The sequence below is a fragment of the Hyaena hyaena genome, unplaced genomic scaffold, assembly GCF_003009895.1.
Source record: "Hyaena hyaena isolate Hyena2069 unplaced genomic scaffold, ASM300989v1 scaffold_946, whole genome shotgun sequence".
Lineage (NCBI taxonomy): Eukaryota > Metazoa > Chordata > Mammalia > Carnivora > Hyaenidae > Hyaena > Hyaena hyaena.
In genome coordinates this window covers 240347-251720 of record NW_024081581.1, presented here as the reverse complement: position 1 = coordinate 251720, position 11374 = coordinate 240347, and positions in this window count along the sequence as shown.

Sequence of the window (11374 nt, the reverse complement as noted above, 5' to 3'; positions counted from 1 at the left end):
ACAGGGAATTAGTACGAAAATAAGAGCAGATGTTTTATAAAAAACCAAGGAGACTGGACTTCTGGGGAAGAGGGACGAATAGTAGGACCTTAAGCTTACTGCATTCCACAGTTACACCTAGATAACAACCACGTCAATGTAAATAACCCAGAAAATGACCTGCAGAGCAGACTCTCCTCAGCTAACCATAGGGAAGAGGCCACATCAAAAAGGTAGAAAGGGAAGAGACACGGTTGGAAACCAATCTGCCCCACAAGACTATTCACAGGAAGAAGAGCCAATGTAAACACAGAGAAAGGAGAGGAGCAGACCACATACTAGGCACACCAGACACCACAGGCACAGAAGACCTGGGTCTTCTGGGAAGATGAATCCCCATAACTTTTGGCTTTGAAAACCAGAGGGGTTAACTTTGCAAGTTCTTATAATAAGTGAGGCTTAATACCAGGAACTTTAAGTATCAGAAGACTCAGCTCTGACAAACTGAATGCTCAATTTTAAATAGACAGAAAGAAAATAACTCCACTGAGACACAATATAGAAACAGCAGTTCGAGAAACACTTGTAGTATACGGGAAGGAGACCTATTTATTTCAGAATGTACACCAGAGGGCAGGGATATTTAGGAAACTACTCAAAGAACAAAAGAGCTGGCAGATGCCTTTTCCCTATTCTGCCCTCCTACAGCATAAACACTTTCCACCTAGCTTGCTAACACCATGTACCTTTCCCCTGTGCACTCCTGTGGACCTGCCCTATCCAATATGCCCTTTGCCGGAGCCCACTCAAAGTGGGCTATAAGCATGACATTGTGCAAGTAGCCCTGACAGAGTCCTTACTATGCCACAGTGAATCTTGATCCAGGGAGAGGAAAAGATGATTACCCATATCAATTTGACTGTGATTACAGTAGCAAGCTGGGGGCAGACATCTGGTCTAACTGCACATTCCACCCAGCAACAAAAGCATCTCAGGAGACAATACAGGGAGAGTGCCCTGCAGTTCACTGCAACTGGAGCTCTGGCAAAAACCTGGCCTGACCCAACTCAGGCCCAACATGGACCCGGACTCTCTCATTAACAAAACAGGGGCCAAACCCTGCCCACAGTAGGCAATAAAGCCATTGCAGACAACTGGACTGAAGGAAAATGGAGCTCAGTCACAATGGTAGGGCACATGTAACAAACATAGGAGACAGCCCTGAAGTGCCAGGTTTAGACGAACAAGAGACACTGCACTACAGGGCAATACAGAACCTCCTCTTAAGGCCACAACTTCCAAGAGAAGGAGACAGCTGTCTTTCCTAACATATAGAAACAAACATAGGGGCACCTGGGTGGCTCAGTTGGTTGAGCATCCAACTGCTGATTTTGGTTCAAGTCACAATCTCATAGTTCATGGGATGGAGACCCATGCTGGGCTCTGCACTGACAGCATGGAGCCTGCTTGGGATTCTCCCTCTCCTCTCTCTGCCCCTTCTCTGCTCATTCTCTCCATCCATCTCTAAATGAATGAATGAATGAATGAATGAATGAATGAATTTTTAAAAAACCCAAAGAGTTAGACAAAATGAGGATATAGAAGAATATGCCCTAAATGAAAGAACAGGACAAAATCATGGTAACAGAGCTAAGTGAAATGGAGATAAGTAATATGCCTGATAGATAATTTAAAAGTAATGCTCATCCAAGATACTCAGAGGACTTAGGAAAAAAGTAGAGGATCTCAGGGAGACTCTCAACAAAGAGACAGAAAATACATTAAAACCATCAATCAGAAATAAAGAACTCAATACCTATAATTAAATACACACTAGAGAGAATCAATAGGAGACTAGAGGAAACAGAAGAATGGATCAGTGATCTGCAAGACAGAGTAATGGAAATCAATCAAGCTGAACAGGAGAGAGAAAAAAATAATAAAAATGAGAATAGGTTAAAGGAACTCAGTGACACCTTCAAGCATAATAACATTCTTATTACAGGATCCCAGAAAGAGAAGAAGAGAGAAAAGGGGGAATAAAAATTTTTTGAGGAAATAATAGCTGAAAACTTCTCAAGTTTGGGTAAATAAACAGAAATCCAGATATACTAGGTGCAGAGAGCCCTCAAGAAAAAAATCAACCAAAGATGTCCCCACCAAGAAACACAGTAATTAAAATGGCAAAAGTAGTGGTAAATATAATTTTAGCAGCAAGAGAAAAGAAAACAGTTACCCTATTAGGATCTGAGCTTATTTTTAGCAGGAACTTTGCAGGCCAGAAGGAATGGCATGACCCATCCCACATACTACAAGGATAGTATCTGCAGGCAAGACTACTCTATCCAGCAAGGCTATTATTCAGAATGGAAAGAGATAAAGATTTCCCAAACAGTAAAATTTAAATGAATTAATTACCACTACACTAGTCTCACAAGAAATGTTAAAAGAGATTCTGGGAGTGGAATGGAAATCTCATAAGCAGGAGTAAGAAAAGTAGGAAGCACAAAATTGGTAAAACTGAGTATATCTATAAAAATCAGTCAAAGGATTCACAAAATAAAAGGATGCAAAGTATGACAACATATACCTAAAATGTAAGGGTGGGGGGTAACAATATATTGCTTTTTAATTTAAAGTTTATTTATTTTGAGAGACAGAGAGAGCAGAGGAGGGGCAGAGAGAGTGGGAGAGAGAAAATCCCAGGCAGGCCCTGCACTCATGAAACAAGAGTCAAACGTTTAACAAATTGAGGAACCAAGGCATCCCAACCATATATTGCTTTTAGAATGGGTTAAAACTTAAGCAACCATCAACTTAATATAGGTTTGGGTATGCAAAAGATGTTATATAGAAACCTAACGGTAAACACAAAGTGAAAACCAGTAATAGACATGCAAAAAGAATAACAGAAAGGAATTTAAGTATATCACTAAAGAAAGCTAGCAAAATGTAAGAGAGCAAGAGAAGAACACAGAAGAACTACAAAACCTACTGTAAAACAAGTAACAAAATGGCAATAAGTACATACTCATAAATAATTACTTTGAATGTAAATGGACTAAATGCTCTACTCAAAAGAAAAGGGTAATGGACTGAATAAAAATGCAAGATTTATATGCTGCCTACAAGAGACATATGCAAACTTAAAGTGAGGGGACAGAGAAACATTTATCATGCAAAAGAAAGGGAAAAAAAGCCACAAGAGCAATACTTCTGCCGAACAGATTTTAAAACAAAGAAAGTAACAAGAGACAAAGAAGGACCCCACATTATCATATAGGGGACAATCCAACCAGAAGATATAACAATTGTAAATATTTATGCACTCAACATGAAAGAACCAAACATATAATGCAGTTGATAACAAACATAAAGATAGTATTTGATAGTAATACTATAATAGTAAGAAACTGGGTCTAACAGATTCATTCAGAACATTCCATCCTAAAACAACAGAACACACATTATTTTCAAAGGCACATGGAACATTCTCCAGAAGAGAACCCATATTAGGCCACAAAAGAAGTCTTAACACAGTTAAAATGGACTGAAGTAATACCATGCTGCTTTTCTAACCACAACATTATGAAACTATAAATCAAGCACAAGAAAAAATATGGAAAGAACACAAACACATGGGAGAAAAATGAAATACTACTAAACAACGAATGAGTCAATAAAAACCAAAATGGGTTAATCCCATTTTGCATTTTGCAGGCCTCAGACAGCAAGAAAAATACCAAATCAACAACCTAACCCTACATCTAAAAGAGAAAACAATAAAAGAGCAAAGCAGAGGGAAGGAAATAATAAAGATTACAGCAGAAATAAATGAAATAGAAACTAAAAGGAAAAAATAAAAAATAAACAATAGCACAGATCAATGAAACCAGGGCTGGTTCTTTGAAAAGATCAACAGTATTGATAACCCTTTAGTCAGATTCATAAATACAGACAAAGAGAGAGAGAACTCAAAGCAAATCAGAAATCAAAGAGGAGAAATAGCAGTACCTGAATGGCTCAGTCCATTGGGAGTCCAACTCTTTATTTCGGCTCAGGTCATGATCCCAGGGTCATTGGATTGAGCCCCACATTGGGCTCCATTATAACCATGCAGCCTGTTTAAGATTCTCTCTCTCTCCCTCCCTCTGCCCCTATCCCTAACGTGCATTCTCTTTAAAATAAAAATTTTAAAAAGAAAGAAAGAGGCTGAAATCAAAGAAATACAAAGGATTATAAGAAAATATTATGAAAAATTATATGTCAATAAATTAGAAAACCCAGAAGAAATGGAGAGATTTCTAGAAACATAACCTCCCAATACTGAATCAGGAAAAAGTAGAAAATTAGTATAGACTGATTACCAGCAATAAACTTGAATCCATAATCAAAAAAGTCCCAACAAACAAGAGTTCAGGACCAGATAGCTTCACAGGCAATTTCTACCAAATAAAGATGAGTTAATATCTCAAACTGTTCCAAAAAAAATCTCCATCTATTCCAAATATTTGGGATATTCTCAAACTATTCCAAAAAAATAAAAGAAAACCTTCCGAATTCATTCTAGAGACCAGTATTACCCTGACACCAAAACCAGATAAAGACAGTACAAAAAAAGAACTGTAGGGCAATATTTCTGATGAACATAGATGCAAAAGCCATCAACAAAACATTCCCAAACCAATCCAATAATACATTAAATAAATCACTCACCATGATCAAGTGGGATTTATTCCATGGATCCAAGGGTGGTTCAATATTTGAAAATCAATGTGATACTTCACATAAAAAAATAAAGGATAAAAACCAAATGATCCTTTCAACAGATGCAGAAAAGCATGTAACAAAGTAAAACATCCATTCATGACAAAATCCCTCAACAAATTAGGTTTAGAGGGAACATATTCACCATAATAAAGGCCATAGATAAAAAAACCCACTTCTAACATCACACTCAATGGTGAAAACTGACAGCTATCCCCCTAAGATCAGGAACAAGACAAAGATGTCCACCCTCGCTACTTTTATTCAACATAGTACTGGAAGTCCTAGTCACAGTAATCGTATAAGAAAAAGTCATCCAAATGGGAACAGGAGAAATAAAACTCTCACTATTTATAGATGATATTATATATAGCATCTTCAGAGAAAAAAAAAAGTATTAAAACTGATCAATTCCAAAAATTTGCAGTATATAAAATCAATATGGAGAAATTTGTTGCATTTTACAACAACCATGAAATAACAGAAAGAGAAATTAAATAAAGTCTTATTTACAACTGCACCAAAAATAATACCTAGGAATAAATGTAACCAAGGAGGTGAAAGGCTTGACTCTGAAAATTACAAAACACTGGAAAAGAATTTAAAAACACAAACAAATGGAAAGATATCTCATACTCATGGACTGGGAGAACAAATATTATTAAAATGTTCATACTACCCAAAGTAAGAGACAAATTTTATGCAATACCTATCAAAATACCAACAGCATTTTTCTTTCCCCAGAACTAGAGCAAATAATCCTAAAATGTGTATGGAATCACAAAGCCAAAGCTGTCTTGAACAAGAACAAAACAAAGCGTGTTGAGAAAAGTGGTTATCTACATGCAAAATAATGAAATTGGACAACTTTCTTATACCATACACAAAAATAAACTCAAAATTGGTTGAATATCTAAATGTGATACTTGAACCCATGAAAAACCCTAGACGAGAGCACCAGGAGTAATTTCTCTGACATAGGCTATAGCAGCATTTTTCTGGCTATGTCTCTTGAGGCAAGGGAAACAAAAGCAAATATAAACTATGAGGACTGCATCAAATAGAATGCTTCTGCTCAGCAAAGCAAACAATCAGAAAACCAAAAGACAACATACTGAACAGGAGATATTTGCAAATCATATACCCAATAAGCAGTATCCAAAGTATATGAAAAACTTACACTATTCAACACCAACCCCCCACAAATAATCCAATTAAAAATGTGCAGAAGACATGAAGAGACATTTCTACAAAGAGGACAGACACACGAAGAGATGATCAACATCACTCATCATGGAAATGCAAATCAAAACCACAATAAGATACCACCTCACACCTGTCAGAATGGCTAAAATAAAACACACAAAAACAAATGTAGAAGAAGATGTTCAGAAAAAGGAACCTGCATCTACTGTTGTTGGAAATGCAAACTGGTGCAGCCATTGTGGAAATACATATTTTATATATTTTTATAATATTTTATACATACACAAATATATGTATGTAAAATGCATACACGTTGGAATATTAGGAATACAAAATACTGAAATCTTGGCAGGGAAGTCCAGTGGCACCGATAGGAGGAAGAGGCCAACCTCGCCATTTGTGGTCCTCGTGGCAGGCTGGAGGCGAGCATACTCTCGAAAGCCTATGGCTCCTGAAACCCCTCTTACCAGCTCCATGGCAGTCCTTGGTTACAAAAAGGACAGTGTCCGAGCTAGGAGTGAAAAATGTGGCTATCTATCTAAAGTATAAGTCTCGGGCAAGATGGCAGAGAGGTAGGGAGCTCTGTGCATTTCGCTTGCACCCATCTCTCAAACAGAGAAGGCCTGAAATCATAGGACACTGAGCCATAGTAGTTTGGGAAGAGAGAGACAGAATACACTGGAAAGGAAACCTCATAAGTGTGGCGGCTACCTCAAGAAACAAGCCGAAGTACACATGGTGGAGAGTTCCAAATACCACTATGAGTAGGGAAACAAAATAAGAGAAACCAAGAGACACCATTCAAAGAACACTTCCTAAACGGACAGGCCCTGGACACTCAAAGAGCCTGCTTTAATGCAGCAGCACTCGCAGGGGCAGAGTGCATAACAAGCTTTTAAAATTAACAAAAGATAGAAAGCTAACCAAAATGATGAACTGGAAGAATTCTCCTCCAAAGAAATTCCAGGAAGAAATGATAGCTAAAGAACTGCTCAAAACAGATATAAGCAACATAACTGAACAAGAATTTAGAAAAATAGTCATAAAATTAATCACTGGGCTTGAGAAAAGCATGGAAGACACCAGAGAAACTATTGCTACAAAGACTAGGGAGCTTGAAAATAGTTGTGATGAATTTAAAAATGCTATAAATAAGATACATAATAAAATGGAGGCATCCAATGCACAGATTGAAGAGGCAGAAAGGAGAATAAGTGATTTATAAGACACAACTATAGAAAAAGAAGAAGCTGAGAAAATGAGAGATAAACTGATCCAGGAACACAAAAGGAGAATTTGAGACCTCAGCGATACAATCAAATGGAACAATATCCATATCATAGAAGTTCCAGAAGAGAAAGAGAGAGGAAAAGGTGCTGAAGGAGTCCTTGAACAAATTATAGCAAAGAACTTCCCCAATCTGGGGAGGGAAGTAGACACTGAAATTCAAGAGGCACAGAGAACTCCCCTCAGACATAACTTGAATCGATCTTCTGCACGACATATCATAGTGAAACTGGCAAAAATCTAAGGACAAAGAGAGAATTTTGAAAGCAGCTAGGGAGAAAAGGGCCCTAAGATAAAAAGGGAAACCTATCAGAGTGGTTACAGACCTATCTACTGAAACTTGGCAGGCCAGAAAGGAATGGCAGGAAATCTTTGATATGATGAACAGAAAAAATATGCAGCTAAGAATCCTCTATCCATCAAGCCTGTCATTCAGAATCAAAGAGAGATAAAAGTCTTTCCAAAACAAAAATTGAAAGAATTTGTCACTACTAAGCCAACCCTAAAAGAAATCCTGAGGGGGGCTCCCTGGTGGAAATGTTACAAGAAATGCAAGATACCAGAGATACCACCACAAGCATGAATCCCACAAAGGACACAATGACTCTAAACCCACATATTTCAATAATAACACTGAATATAAATGGTCTGAATGCTCCAATCAAAAGACACAGGGTAGCAGAATGGATAAAAATAAATAAATCCATCTATTTGCTGTCTACAAGAAACGCATTTTAGACTGGAAGATACCTTCAGATTAAAAGTAAGGGGATGGAGAAATATCTATCATGCTACAGGAAGTGAAAGGAAAGCTGGAGTAGCTACACTTATATCAGACAAACTGGACTTTAAATTAAAGACAATAACAAGGGATGAAGAAGGGCATTATATAATAATTACAGGGTCGATCCATCAGGAAGAACTAACAATTATAAATGTCTACGCACCGAATATGGGAGCACCAAAATATTAAAAACAATTAATCACAAACAGAAACAAGCTTATAGATAAGAATGTACTAATAGTAGGGGACTTTAATACTCTACTTACAGCAATGGATAGATCAACTAGACAGAAAATAATTAAAGAAACAATGGACTTAATGACACATTGGACCAGATGGATTTGACAGATATATATAGAACTCTACATCCCGAGGCCATGGAATTCATTTTCTTCTCAAGTGCACATGGCACATTCTCCAAGATAGAGCACATAATGGGACATAAAGCAGCCCTCAATAAATCTAAAAGAATTGAGATTATACCATGCACACTTTCATATCACAATGCTATGAATCTCAAAATCAATCACAGGAAGAAGTCTGGAAAACCTCCAAAAACACGGAGGTTAAAGAACACCCTACTAAAGAACGAATGGGCCTATCAGGCAATTAAATAAGAAATTTTAAAAATATATGGAAACAAATGAAAACAAAAATACAACAATCCAAAATCTATGGGATGCGGCAAAGGCAGTCCTAAGAGGAAAGTACATTACACTCCAGGCCTATTTCAAGAAATTAGAAAAAGTGCAAGTGCAAAATCTAACAGTGCATCTAAAGGAACTAGAGGGAGAGCCACAGGAGCACCACACACCCAGTAGGAGAAGAGAAATAATAAAAATCAGGGCAGAAGAAAACAATATGGAAACCAATAAAACAGTTGAACAGATCAACTAAACCAAGAGTTGGTTTTTTGAAAAAATAAACAAAATGGACAAACTTCTAGCCAGCTTCTCAAAAAGAAAAGAAAGAGCACCCAAATAGACAAAATCATGAATGAAAAAGGACTTATTACAACCAGCCCCTCAGAAACACAAGCAATTATCAGGGAATACTATGAAAAATTATATGCCAACAAATTGGACAACTTAGAAGAAATGGACAGATACCTAAAAACACACTCACTAACAAAATTCACACGGGAAGAGATAGAAAATCTGAACAGAACCATAAATAGTGAGGAAATCGAATCAGTTATCAAAAATCTCCCAACAAGTAAGAGCCCTGGGCCAGATGGCTTCCCTGGGGAATTCTACCAGACATTTAATACAGAATTAATACCCATTCTTCTCAAGCTATTCCAAACAATAGTAATCGAAGGAAAAATTCTGGACTCATTTTACGAAGCCAGCATCACTTTGATTCCCAAGCCAGACAGAGACCCAGCAAAAAGAAGAGAACTACAGGCCAATATCCTTGATGAATACAGATGCAAAAGTTCTCAACAAGATACTTGCAAATCGAATTCAACAGCACATAAAAAGAATTATCCACCAAGATCAAGTGGGATTCATTCCTGGGCTACAGGGCTGGTTCCATATTTGCAAATCAATCTATGTGATACATCACATTAAGAAAAGATAAAACCCATATGATCCTGTCGATAGATGCAGAAAAAGCATTTGACAAAATACAGCATCCCTTCTTAATGAAGACCCTCGAGAAAGTCCGGATAGAAGGAACTTATTTAAACACCGTAAAGCCATCTATGAGAAGCCTTCAGCTAACATCATCCTCAACGGGGAAAAACTGAGAGCTTTCCCCCTGAGATCAGGAACACGACAGGGATGTCCACTCTCACCACTGTTGTTTAACATAGTGCTGGAAGTCCTAGCATCAGCCATCAGACAACAAAAGGAAATCAAAGGCATCAGAATTGGCAAAGAGGAAGTCAAACTTTCACTCTTCGCAGATGACATGATACTCTACATAGAAAACCCGACAGACTCCACCAGAAGCCTACTAGAACTGATCCAAGAATTCAGCCAAGTTGCAGGGTACAAAATCAACGTACAGAAATCGGTTGCATTTTTATACACCAATGATGAAGCAACAGAAAGAGAAATCAAGAAACTGATCCCATTCACAATTGCACAAAAAACCATACAATACCTCGGAATAAACCTAACCAAGGATACAAGAGATCTGTATGATGAAAACTATAGAAAACTTATGAAGGAAATTGAAGAAGACACAAAGAAATGGAAAAACATTCCATGCTCATGGATAGGAAGAATAAATATAGTTAAAATGTCATTACTACCCAAAGCAATCTACACATTCAATGTAATTCTAATCAAAATTGCACCAGCATTCTTCTCAAAACTAGGACAAACTATCCTAAAATTTGTATGGAACCACAAAAGACCCTGAATAGCCAAAGTAATATTGAAGAAGAAAACCAAAACAGGAGACATCACCATCCTGGACTTTAGCCTCTACTACAAAGCTGTCATCCTCAAGACAGTATGGTATTGGCACAAAAACAGACACATAGACCAATGGAATAGAGCTGAGAACTCAGAATTGAACCTACAAATGTATGGCCAACTAATCTTTGACAAAGCGGGGAAGAGTATCCAATGGAAAAAAGACACCCTCTTTAACAGATGGTGCTAGGAGAACTGGATACCAACATGAAGAATGAAGCTAAATCACTTTCTCACACCATTCACAAAAATAAACTCAAAATGGATAAAGGACCTGAATGTGAGATAGGAAACCATCAAAACCCTAGAAAAGAAAGCAGGAAAAAACCTCCTTGACCTCAACCTGCAGCAATTTCTTACTTGACACATCCCCAAAAGCAAGGGAATCAAGAGCAAAAATGAACTACTGGGACCTCATCAAGATTAAAAGCTTCTGCACGGCAAAGTAAACAATCAATAAAACTAATAAGCAACCGATGGAATGGGAAAGGATAGTTGCAAATGACATAGCAGATAAAGAGCTAGTATCCAAAATATATAAGAAACTCACCAAACTCCACACTTGAAAAAACAAATAATCCAGTGAAAAAATGGGCAGAAGACATGAACAGACACTTCTCTAAAGAGGACATACAGATGGCCACCAGACACATGAAACGATGCTCAGCATTCCTCCTCATCAGGGAAATACAAATCACAACCACACTGAGATACCATCTCACACCAGTAAGAGTGGCTAAAATGAACAAATCAGGAGATTCCAGATGCTGGCGAGGATGTGGAGAAATGGGCACCCTCATACACTGTTCTTGGGAATGTAAGCTGGTGCAACCCCTCCGGAAAACCGTATGGAGATTCCTCAAAAAATTAACAATAGAACTCCCCTATGACCCAGCAGTAGCACTGCTAGGAATTTACCCAA